We start from the raw sequence: 12,740 nt of genomic DNA, 5'->3' as shown, positions 1-12,740 counted from the left end.
TTTCTAGCTTGGCTCCCACTGATGAGACCTCAATAAAGGTCGAAACCGGTGGGGGCTAATATGAGTTCGCTCTCTTAAGGTTTTTGCATTAAGGGAGAAATTTGAGTCTCCGGGGAGAGTGTTTTCCGGCACGGCCCGGTGAAGGGCTTTGTCGGTGAATGCTTTTCTTCGGAATATGAGCGGTTCTGTTCGGTGGTCGATAGAAGGCCATCACTGAGTGGAGCCAACGCTGAGATGGACGGTCTTTCGCCCACTATTGAGTGGTCTATGGATCGTCCAAATTTTTAGAGCCGGCTTTACTTACACATAAGGTCGAAACCGGTCTGGGTAGTGGCCCTTTGCCTTTAATACATAGCATCATACATCTCCTCAAATAGATGGGCTGTGCATTAAGGGTAAATATAAATATATAAATAATCAAATATATATATATATATATATATATATATATATATATATATATATATATATATATTTGATTTTATATATATATATATATATATATATATATAAAATCAAAGAAATAATTGAAATGAAAACTGAAGCCTATCATAAATGGTAAGCAGTAAAAGATTAGAAGATGAAATAGAGTATAAAAGAATAAGAGCTATAGTTAAAAAAAGAAGTCAGAAAAAGACAAGAGAATCTTGGAACAAATTTGTTTCTAATTTAAAACATGACATACAGAATAAGATCCAATGTATATACAATTTTGAAACATTTAAGTACAGATATTAAAGAAAGCGTAAAATTAAACACTGAATTTAAAATTTCGATACAGAATTTTGAACAGACAAATATTTTAAAAAAGATACCTGGCAAACATTTAATGAAAATGAAAAGAAAATAACTAAAGAAGAATTAGAAATCTGACTGAAGTAAACGAGAAATGAAAAATCGCCTGGGGAAGATAATTTAGGTTCAGAATTATATAAATATGCGAGAATAAGGTTTAAAAAAAGACTTATTATTTTTAAATAAAATTTCTTCCACAAGTTACCCACCAGTAGAGTGGGAAAAAAGCAATAGTGATCCCTATTTTTTTAAGCTAATAGAGATAACTCTAAAAACTATGCAGGTATAAGTATTATAATTCCTGTTATAAAATATATAGCAGAATTTTAACTAACAAACTAATAAAATATTTCGAAGGCTTTACTTTAGAAGTACAAAATGTATTTAGAAAAGAACGATCATGTATAGACACGAGCTTTTGTCTAAAATTGATAATAGAGAAAAGAAGAGAATGCAAATCTAGAAACACATATTACATTTATTGTCTTTGAAAAAGCATTTCATAAAGTTAAAAGAAGTATTCTTAGCATATTAAAAGAAAGACAAATACCAAATAATATTCTAAAAGTACAGTATATAATGAACATAATCAAATACAAATGAGATTAAATTATGAACTATCATATCCGAAGAGAGAGATCAAGGAGTCTGACAGGGATGTCCCCTTTCAGCAACTTTTTAATATTTATTTAAATGAAATAATAATAAAATGGAATAAAAATTCCCATCAAGGTATTAAACTTTCGCCTACTGTAAATTTAAACAGTCTCCTTTTTTGCTGATGCGCAAATAATAATTACAAATTCTGAAGATAACTTACAGAAAGATATTTTGAATTTAAATGAAATAACCGAAGATTATGGAACGATAATAACAGGAAAATCAAAAACAATGGCCTTTAAATGACAAAATCAAATAAGAACTAAAATAGTAATAGATAACAAGATTTTAGAACAGGTGAATTCATTTAACTACCTAGGATGTATGATTGTATATGAAAATGAAAAATATATAAACTTAAAAATTGTTAAATATTTAAAAATAACAGGCATAATTAACTTTGTATTTAAACCTAATCTAGTTCAAAAGCAAACGATATTAAAAAGTATACAATACATTAGTCCTACCAATCCTATTGTATGGAAGTGAAATTTGTACAATAAAACAAAAAGACAAATGAAGTTTAATAACAGCTGAAATGAAGTTTATATATACTCGATTCGATCACAAAAGAAATTAAGATATTACGAAAGAAACCAGGAATCAGTATTAGAAAAAATAAAGATATATAAGTATAAATGGATAGGAAGAATTTCAATTTCATTCACGTGGGAAGAATGGAAACAGAAATATTACCAAAACAAGTATTAAATTATAAACCAATTTGAAAAAGAAAACCAGGACGTCCTCTAAAGAGATTCAACAATAATTTCTGAGGCATTGTAGGACTAAATCCATGAAAATTATGATGACGACGATGATTTGTGTGTGTGTATATATATATATATTTTTTTTTTTTTTTTTTCAAAATTCATTTTTACTCGGTTGGAATATTATAAAAAAGGTTTAATGACTATTACCGTAATATTATTATAATTATTATTAATATTATTATTAGCGCTTTCTCTAGCCACGTTCTCTTTTCAGCTAACTCAGACGAAGGCCGCCAGCACATTGTAAACTGGACTCAAACTGCTAACATCCATGTGTGCTACGATGAACTCGAAAGAAAGATTGTTGAATCTAGGGAAATTTCTCTAGATTCCTCTCATATCAACAACAGCCTGAGTTACAATCTCTCTGACGCACACGTTGCTTCTGTTCAGTACTGGCGCACTCGCGACAGCGCGTAGTATTCGTTTGTTTGGAACTCATACTTGCATTTTTTTCAAACACGCTACTGTTTTTTATACTTGTTCTGTTAGTACAAGTTTAAGTCTCTGTAATTTTTTATATACTTATTTGAATGTGATACCTGAGGATGTTCATGTAACGAAACTAGTAAACTAGTAGTATCTTTTTTTTAAATATATCTTGTCATCTTTTCTCTCGGTAATAGTCATTAAACCTTATATATATATATATATATATATATATATATATATATATATAAACTTATACAACGTAGAAATATTTGTAAGTATAACGTACGTCCTGGACAACGATATAATATAATATAATATGATATTTCATGTCATATCATATCATATATATATATTCTTAATTTATAAATATATTAATAAACATTAATAAATAAAGATTAAATAAAAAACTAAATATTTAAGATAAATAAAGATACACACACACACACACACACACACGTTAAAGATACCAAGTAATTTTAAACCTGGTTTTACTCCATTTCCCAAGTAAGCAAACAGACTAAAAGTCAAGTTTGCGCCTGCAATTGATGCAAGTCTAACTGATCCCACAGGTAGTGCAGGACCAGGGAAACTCGCGGCAAAGGTGGAACAAGCTCCGATCACTAATCTTAATATTTACCCTTAATGCCAAAACACATCTCCAAGAAGGGGATGTATAATGTTTTGTATTAAAGGCAAGGGGCCACTACCCAGACCGGTTTCGACCTTTATTGAGGTCTCGTCAGTGGGAGCTAGGCTAGAATTAGAAATACCAAGAATTAGTAGTACAGAGCTTGTAAGTATTTCGCCAAAACAAGTTACCATAAGGTGTTTTAACCTTATTAAATAAGAATCTCTGGAGGAGATATAAATGTAGAAAGTATTTTTACCTTGGGTATAAATATGTTAAAGATACCAAGTAATTTTAAACCTGGTTTTACTCCATTTCCCAAGTAAGCAAACAGACTAAAAGTCAAGTTTGCGCCTGCAATTTAAAAATAAATGGTTTAAAATTACTTGGTATCTTTAACATATTTATACCCAAGGTAAAAATACTTTCTACATTTATATATATATATATATATATATACAGTATATATATATACACACATATATATATATTTATGTGCGTGTGTGTGTGTGTAAAGAGAGAGAGATTTAATCATTATTATTATATTATTAAATTTACATGGCACCTTCATGGAACCCAAGGAATCATGGCCAGAGGGAACATACGCGCATGTGTGGAGCATATTTTATGCGTATGACAAACATTTTATTTTTAGCCGGCATATTATTGTAATACCAACTGACGATGTTTAAAGATAATCTGCAGCAGCGGTAGGTTAATAATTTCTTCCAGATGCCATGTTAAGGGATTGAACAATTTGTAAAACGTTGATAACCAGAGCGTTATTTTGATCTCAGAATAAACAGGATGAAACAGCTTAAGTTTTAAATCTCCGATAGCGAGCAGACGAATGTATATTTTTGATCGTTAATCATGTTCGATTTTTACTTATGGTGAAATCTCTCTCTCTCTCTCTTCGATCTCCTCACGGCTGAGACGCCTGACTTAATAAGGTCACGAGGCTTATTAATAATTCTTCTCAATTTACTGCGTCATTAATCAATTAACGAATTTAACATGTCTATTTTAATTCAGGTCTTCCACTTTACAAACCCTACATAATAGTTTCATCAATATTTTAGAGAAATATAATTTGTAGAAACATATTAACTCTGCACAACTAATCTTTCAATAATAAGTAGGCTTTGAAATTCAAAAATTGGCAAAATATTTAGGAGTTATAAAAACGCTCATAAAAATTAACACTTGTCTCCATAGTATTTTTATAAGTACCAAATATGTACTGGATGTGGGGCTAGAAAAAAAGCGAATTTATATAATTACTCCATCAGTAATTATATAATTCCAAGAATCACGAAAACATTTTGGATATTTCCAAAATGCGAATACATTTTAAATATAATTTCATTTTTTTTTTCATCAGTAAAGAGCCAAACTTTGTAATGAGGTGACTTTTTTAAATTTTTGTCTTACAAAGGTACGAGAAAGATAATTAATACTTAAATATAAAAATAAAATGTCACAATGCTATAAAATGAAATTTTGGTGACAAAAAGAAAATGTACTTTCCCTGTGTAAATTAAAGATAATTTTCAAATATGCCTGCAAATGAATTGCTAATGGTCACAATTTATGTTCTTGCCGTCTAGAAAGTTATACTTACAAAAAATGGTTTAGGAAATGGTGAATTCTGTTTGTAAAAAATTTGGTGCTAATAGAATCCAAATGCGAAAGCCTTGTTTTACTATATTTTGGGCATACCATTTTAAAATAGTTCATTTAAAATTAAAGTTATAAAGTTAGTTTAAAATTATTTACAAAGAAAACAGATGAACATTATTTCATATTTAATATTTTTAATTATAATCGTTATCTATAGATTTGTTGAACAAATATTATTATCACAAACTATTTTATTATGATATGTAAGCGCAGAACTTAAAAAAACACGACAGTCTAAAAGACAGAATACATAAAATAAAACTAATGCAAATACTGTATTTTATATTTACTTGCTGCCTAGTTGTCTGAATGATAGGATAGCAACTGTCTAACCAGCTGCTATCCTGAATATCTTAGGTGGGCGATGAGTTTCATCGCTATGTGTGAGACCACAGCTGCACTTATTGGAAGCCTGAAGTGGGTCGAGAAAGTTCGACGTTTAGTCTCTAATTATATACCAAGTGAATAAAATTTTAAATACAAACAAACCTATATCGATTTTAAATGCTTGACTGAATAATGGTTCTCTTTTTATTGACTCTGTGCAATGTTTCTTTTAATGATATACAGCATTTTTGTTTGATTGTATTTTCGAATGTCGTTATTGTTTCCCGTTCGAGATGTAATTTTTAAATAATTTAAAAATCACAGTTTAGCTTATCTCCCTTGGATCATTATCTGCGTCATTAAATTTACCATTAGTGACTAGTCTGATGGAATCTTTCATCATTATCATCACGCAAACAAAGATAGGGAATCGCATTTTGCCTGTGGCCAGAGTGATTCGTGTCATTATTATAAAAATTGTCCATTTGTATTTTTCTCAAGTACAATCAAAATATTTTACTGTATTATATTAATTCAATAGCAGTTCATACATTAATATGTATGAACGTAAGTCTTTGACAAATTATCAACTACATTTTCTTCTGATATTTAATGATGATGATGATGATGATGATGATGTGTGTGTGTGTGTGTGTGTGTGTGTGTGTGTGTGTGTGTGTGTGTGTGTGTGTGTGTGTGTGTGTGTGTGTGTGTGTGTGTGTGTGTGTGTGTGTGTGTGTGTGTGTGTGTGTCAAAAATTAGAGATTTTAGTCACTAAATTTTTAAAGCAATAATAACACATCACAAGAACTTTAGGAAATAACCATCTTCATTGAAACACACATGATTGAAGTGGGACAGTGAAAAACTATTTGAGGTATGTTTAAAAGTCTGCAGTGTTTTGTTTGAGCTCTGCGATATGTAAGAAATTATAATAATAAGGTGGGGATGTGCTCTGCAGTTGCCAGCCTGATTGGACAATTATATTACATTTGCGTTCTCTAGCCATGTTATGTTAAAATAAATACTACCTTGTACATCTTTAGATGATAGATGAAGTTTATTATCCGGTGTGAATCCTCCACTATCCTAATTACTGGAGACTTGAAATTATTTGAGAACGTTTCATGTTTGGTATGCAGAGCAGACTCTCTGGATTACAACTTTTTATTTGAACCTACTAATGTAGATGTAGAACATTCTATCTCAGTTCGTTTTTACGGAGCCTTTTGGTTGGAAAGACCTGGGTTCGAATCCCGTCCATGACGCTAAAAACTTTTATCACGACTTTTCAGTTAAAGGCGGGTTAGATCTCATACCTAGGTAGAGAGTTTTTTGTCCCTCAAAGTATGCAAACCAGCTTCTTTGAACACACATATTTACAGACATTTTTTTAAAAATGCTGGCTGGGCAAAGTAGGTGACCGGAAAGCAACTTGTTCTATTATTATTATCCCCTAATAAAGTAGTATCGCTGACCAACAACCATTACTTGGTTAGCGATGAAGAAAGAAGAAAAAGAAAGTAGATGCGTATAAAAAAGTATGTATGAACCTCTCCAGATACAGACATGGTTGAGAAAGGGAGACAATGTTTTAGGTTACTGTAATTCAATAGAGAACTTTATATTTGGAAAATATCAATATGCTTTTAAACACATTTTTTTTCTCATACAAAGAGTTATACAATCATTATGTGCCGGTTGAATAGCGATTTTAATATTTAGTTCTGAGGTTGAATACATCACGTCTAAGGTTTGTTGCCCTGGTCCCTTTTTGTTTCAAGTTTCCTATATCGTTATAGCCCGTTAGTCAGATTCCTGATGTACTCCCTCAGGTCATATTTACTTATATTTCTATCATTCCATAATTTTAAGTCTTATTTCAAGATACGCCAAATCTAGTTTCTTAATTAGACTATCCTTAACCAGCATCTTGCATTCAGGCCACTTGTTGCAAGCTTATTGCTCAGCTAATGTCCATTTGTTGTATCATTTCAAGCCAATATGACTGTTTGAAGTATGAAAATTTTAACCGAAAGGAAAACTCTTAATCTTCTGTGAAATAGGTTAATTCATCTTCACTCGAAAACGTATTTTTATTTCAGAGAAATGGGCCTCACTTAATCAACAGGAAAGCTCATGTTTTGTTTGTTTGTTTTTTAATCATATGCGCATCTTCTCCCTTCAGGATTGGAGTCCCGTTTAGGATGCGAAGAATCTTTATAAGGGTTTTTCAACTGAAGACAAACCAGTCAGAAGAAACACACGCAACTAACAGACACAATACACTCATTTCGTAGCTCTAGTTGTTTCGACCGTAGTTCAGAACAGTCCAACCCAGTGTCATCCTCAAGATACGCTAAATCTTGTTTCTTAATTAGACTATCCTTAACCAGCATCTTGCATTCAGGCCACTGCATTCTGCTTAGTCTTCCTGGAAAGTTGCACTAACGAAGCGCTAAATGAGTTTGCATATTTACCGATATTCTCTGATAACTGGAAAGGATGCGGCTTGAAATTAATTTTAGAGGTTGAGAAAAAAACTAAAGTTAAAAAATATTAAACTTAAATAAATATAATAGCTCTTTGACGTACAAAGCAAAATATATCCTAAAAATTCCTTTACCCTATAATTTCATAAGGTGCTGTATTGTGGCCATCATAAACATAATACGTTAACATATCAGAAACATCTGTGTGGGCACCATTTCTTCCCTCCCTTCCTTCATTCTCTCTTTCTCTGTATATTACAATATACAGAGAAAAAGATAATGATGATCCATCAGACAGGATGATTCATCGTAGCAGGTGCAGTGTGCTTTTTGAAAAGCATTGCAAATTGTGTCTTCTAGTTGTTTCTGTTGTTTACTGGACATCCTGTTTGATGATATTTCATAGTGACAGACTGAAAAGATGTGCGAGCTAGGTACCACCCAATGAAATACAACATACGTTTTCTATATATTTATTTATTTACTGTTTGGTTTTTCTGGAAAGTTTCATGGAAGTTTTTCAAACTATCCAGGAAAATATGAGGAAAGGCTAAACCCAGAATTCATCTTGCATATTGAGATTAATCAACTGCGGAACAAATCATTCCAGAAGCATCTGCTGGAAACTGCGTCACCGATCCAGTGAAACATTTCTATAATTGATGCGGTAAATCGCACATTTATTACCATAAAAACTTTATTGCTTGAAGGTCAAGTGCAGAATGTCTAAAGAAAATTTTCATATGCATGTATCCTCCTATCTACTGTAACACTTGTTTTATTTATTACGTTACTTTCTTGTTCAATATTTTCCCGAATGTAGAGAATCCTTAGAATTCTTTTTGTTGCCTTTTGAAATAAATGAATAATTCCTATTTCCCATACAAGAACTGCCGGTGTTGAATAAAGATTTTATGAAACGTTCTTAAAAGTCATGAAGGAAGCTGAGGCGTAGTTAGTGGGGGTGGGGGTTGGGGTCCGGCCTGGGCGGCACTTTGAACCTTTTTGAACTGTTGCAGTTAATTCTAAAATACAGTCTCGAGAACTCATTTCCAAATATTGTATATTACTCCGAATTTTCCTCAGAATTGCTGTAAATGTTGCTAGTTGTGAGAGGAGTTTTTCTAAATAAAATTGACTAAGAATTACCTATATTACTATGAAATAGACGTCGCCAGTGTCATCGACGATTTTGCTAACAGAAAAGCAAGAAAAATAACATTTTAGAATGTTGAAATTAAAGTTTTACTTCAAAAAAAAAAAAAAAAACATAGTGTTTTAATTTATTTCCCTATACGTCGTTTCGACTTTTTGTAGTATTTTTGCTATGTATTGAGAGGGGCGGCAAAAGCTCTAGCTACACCACTGTGAAGGCCATTCAGCTAATCTCTCTCCAGTTAAAAAGAGGTTTAGACACACAACATTGTTTATCTAAAAATGTAAAATAAATAAATAAATAACGTATGTTTTGTTTCCTTTCCACTATGACCGCATTATATATTTCGCACTGCAGACCTTTCCACTATGCTACTGATGTAACGTTTGTTTTCGTATACAGTTTAGTATAAATAATAAAATAGCTGGTCTTCTTTGCCGAGCAGCTGGCGTATCCTCTCCCCATCTAACAGGCTATGGGTTCGAATACCATCGTTGAGTGGATGATTGTGCCTTCAGGTGGTAGAGATGAACTTTATTATTCGGTGTGAGATTACCACCACTGTCCTTTTAATTAGACGTCAGAAGTGGTTTGAAAAAAATCCGTGTTTGGTCAAAAAACGGTAGGACTTCCGAATTATCTAACCTTCTGTCCACCTGTGATATTAATAGAAATGCATTTTAGGCTAACAGCATTTTCGAAAATACGATTCACAAGAAATAAAAAATAAATAAAAAAAATAATACAAATTAATATAAATTTTTTATTTATATTTATATTTTGCGCCTAACAAGCATTTTTTTCATTATGTTGTATAATCATTTGTGTATTAATTACTGCATGCTAAATGTACCACACACACACACACACACTAACTTGGAGTTATAAAGCTTATAAACTGCCTGATGGGTAGTAAAGTACAATTTTTAGATCATTTATTAATGCAATGCATTATCCATTCTGTTTCAAATACGCTTATCCTTAATATAACGGATTATTAAGATAAAGAGTCAAGATAGCATGCTTTATTCCTTCTATTCAACTGTAATTTATATATTTATATCACACACAAGCTTTTACTATATCATATTATCTTCATCTACTTTGGAATTCTTTTCAGGTTAAACGTCAATTTTTATCTCCTCTCATTTTTACATGCAAGCAAACTCTGTACTGTACATCAGAACAACTGTAAATTTTGGTTCTTATCTAGGAACTATACACGCGCATGCGCTTTAAATACTTTTGTGCTCAAATCCAATCTGGACAAACAAAAGTAACACCTGTAAAAACAGAAAGATCGCTACTAAATCAAATTGTTTGTTATTTATTTTTATCCATTAAAACCAATATTGTATAAAATTTTAAATGACGCGTTTTTGTTCATAAATTACTACATAAAACAACAATTATATAGTTTAGTGCAAGGTGTTTGTTTTACTCTACTTGTTAAATGTGTGGTTGTTTGTGTTTCCATACTTATTTCTTAATAGTAATCGATTTTAGTTTGTTTTTCAAAGCACCAGTTGAAGAGATCCTAACTCTAATGATGCTAAGTAGCGAAAGGATTAATATATTTTTGAAAGTTCCGAAGCCAACTGAGATTCATTCTTTCACACTATCTTGTGCTCAACTGTATAGTGCGGAATATTTTATTCGAAGAGAGAGAGAGAGAGAGAGAGTTTAGTAATTTCTCATACCTTCGAAATTAAAATAATTAAATGTATCAACACAGTGTCCTTTCAGAGATGGGATATTAGATTTTATTTATTTATTCGTATGGGGTTTCCCCCCTTCCTCCACAGTCCGTTATTGGTTGACTCCTCCTAAGGAAAAAGTATGTGTATTTTATGACTAAATCCATGTGTGTGTTCACGGACCAGTTTGCCTGTTCTGAGGGACGAAAAACCAGAGTTTCCGGGTGAAAAAACCCTCTACCACCGTATGAGATCGGCTAACTCACCTTCAGTCGAAAGAGACCAGATAAAGATTCCTCACGTCATGGACGAGAATCGAACCCAGATGTTTCCGACCAACGGGCTTCATCTATACCGACTGGGCTGCGGAGGCTTTTATGGGATATTGGATGGTTAAGTGAAAGTCGTGGACTACAGTGTATTTATATTTATTAATGTGAATTCCACTCAAGAAAGTTGTTAGCTTATAGTACCTTAGTATTGTGGACGAGCTAAGGGTTAAATACTGTGTTAATTCTCCTACTTCTCTTTTCCTTTTGTATCCAGTTTTGTTTTTTGTTTTTTTTTTTACTTTCTTTGCCCATCTTTTACCAATTGAAAAAAAAAAAAATGATTTTTCCCATTTTCTTTCCGTTTTTGGATCCAGTTATTTATTGGCTGTATTTTACAATATTATCTGATGCGTGAGTTCCTGATTTTGATTAATATTATTACCTTCAATTTTTCCATTTATCCAATTCAATATTTGTTACTGTTATACTTTCATTTAATCTTTTCTTTCAAGTTGTATCACCAGATCCTTCCTGGAGTACTATAACAAATCATATTCTAATTCTTGGGAGTATTTATTCCACAGTATTTCTGTTTAATTTTACTTATCTCAGTGTTGACCGTGTGTTGTGCGCCCGGAAACTCAGGTTTTCGTCCCTCCGAACAGGCAAACTGGTCCCATGAACACACGGATCTACATTCATAAATACTTAATTCCGCATGAGGGGGCTCAAGTCGTCCTAAAAAATAAATAAATAAAATAAAATGGCCAGGAAGAAAAGGGGGAGAAACTCCATACGAATAAATAATAATAATAATAATACATTGAGGTATTCGATTTGTCTTGTAGCTGTGAAATGGAGTTTTTTTCCCCCGTTCGCTAAGCTTTTCATATGTTCATCATACCATAATGTCCATCTTTGAAAGATTTTTGTACTAATTGTTTTATCTCCTAATGCTTCCTAACATTTCTTTATATAAATAAATAAATAAATATTTAATTTATATTTTAATATATTATAACAAATATAGAAATAAATGACCATCTAATTTATATTTTAATATGTTGTATTAAATATTATAATTGATATATATTTAATTTTTATTTTAAACAAATTAAATTTTTTTCGCACTTTAAAATATTACTGCATGCTACAGGTTCCATGTTTTGTTTTGTTTTTCTAGGCGATTTTATCAATACAAACATGCACCGATAATTTTTATTTATTCTCTTTAAACTTTCCAATTTCGATATGAAACATCAACTTTTAATGCAGTGGAAAAGTATTATTAAAGTTCGTCTGCTTTAGAAGATGTGGACATTCTAAAAGAAAAAAGTTACACTTTGCGAGAACAGTGCGCATAAAATAGAAACGGCTACTCATAGCCACTCACCTTGATTTCAGTTTGCCGATAGAAACTCCGCACCTTTTCGGACAGAGGAATCTCTTTGCGGTGTGTTATCAACCCGCTATGTTATCAGCCAAATCTCTTGTACCAGCTTTTAACTTCCTGAGTCATTCGCGGCCTGTTACAGTAAAGAAATAAGGCTTACGAGCTACTGGAAGGCATGCTGCTAAAGCAACTGCATGTACGGTGTGACGTAAGCCTAACTTTATGCTAGTAACAAGGTGGGGGTTGTCAAAACAGAAACACGTGCGAAAATATGTACTTGATATGCCACGCCTTTTTTGTTTGCTAGTAGCGAGACAATTGCACGTGACCGTACGAGAGCTATGAGATTAATAATACGACGTGCATGTGTAGCAGAACCGTCAATCATGTTCTAAATACAATTTATTTATTTATTTATTCATTACTATAGCT

At 32.0% G+C, this 12,740-nt stretch overlaps 1 protein-coding gene across 2 annotated transcripts in view; it reads right to left on the bottom strand.

Annotated features, from left to right (window-relative positions):
* Positions 1–12,428, bottom strand: part of LOC150104940 (uncharacterized) — a 44,226-nt gene extending 31,798 nt beyond the window's left edge. Inside the window, exon 1 of one of the 2 annotated variants that reach the window (XM_090396059.1) lies at positions 12,309–12,428. The gene's annotated coding sequence lies outside the window, so the exon portion shown is untranslated. The remainder of the gene's footprint in view (positions 1–12,308) is intronic. The other variant, XM_090396057.1, reaches the window with a different exon arrangement.
* Positions 12,429–12,740: the final 312 nt, after the last annotated feature.

Source organism: Typopeltis vanoorti, chromosome 7 (genome assembly GCF_054136105.1).
Source record: "Typopeltis vanoorti isolate ZY-2024b chromosome 7, IOZ_Tvanoo_1.0, whole genome shotgun sequence".
Lineage (NCBI taxonomy): Eukaryota > Metazoa > Arthropoda > Arachnida > Uropygi > Thelyphonidae > Typopeltis > Typopeltis vanoorti.
Note: the sequence above shows the minus strand (reverse complement) of the source record. Positions and strands in the feature narration are given on the sequence as shown.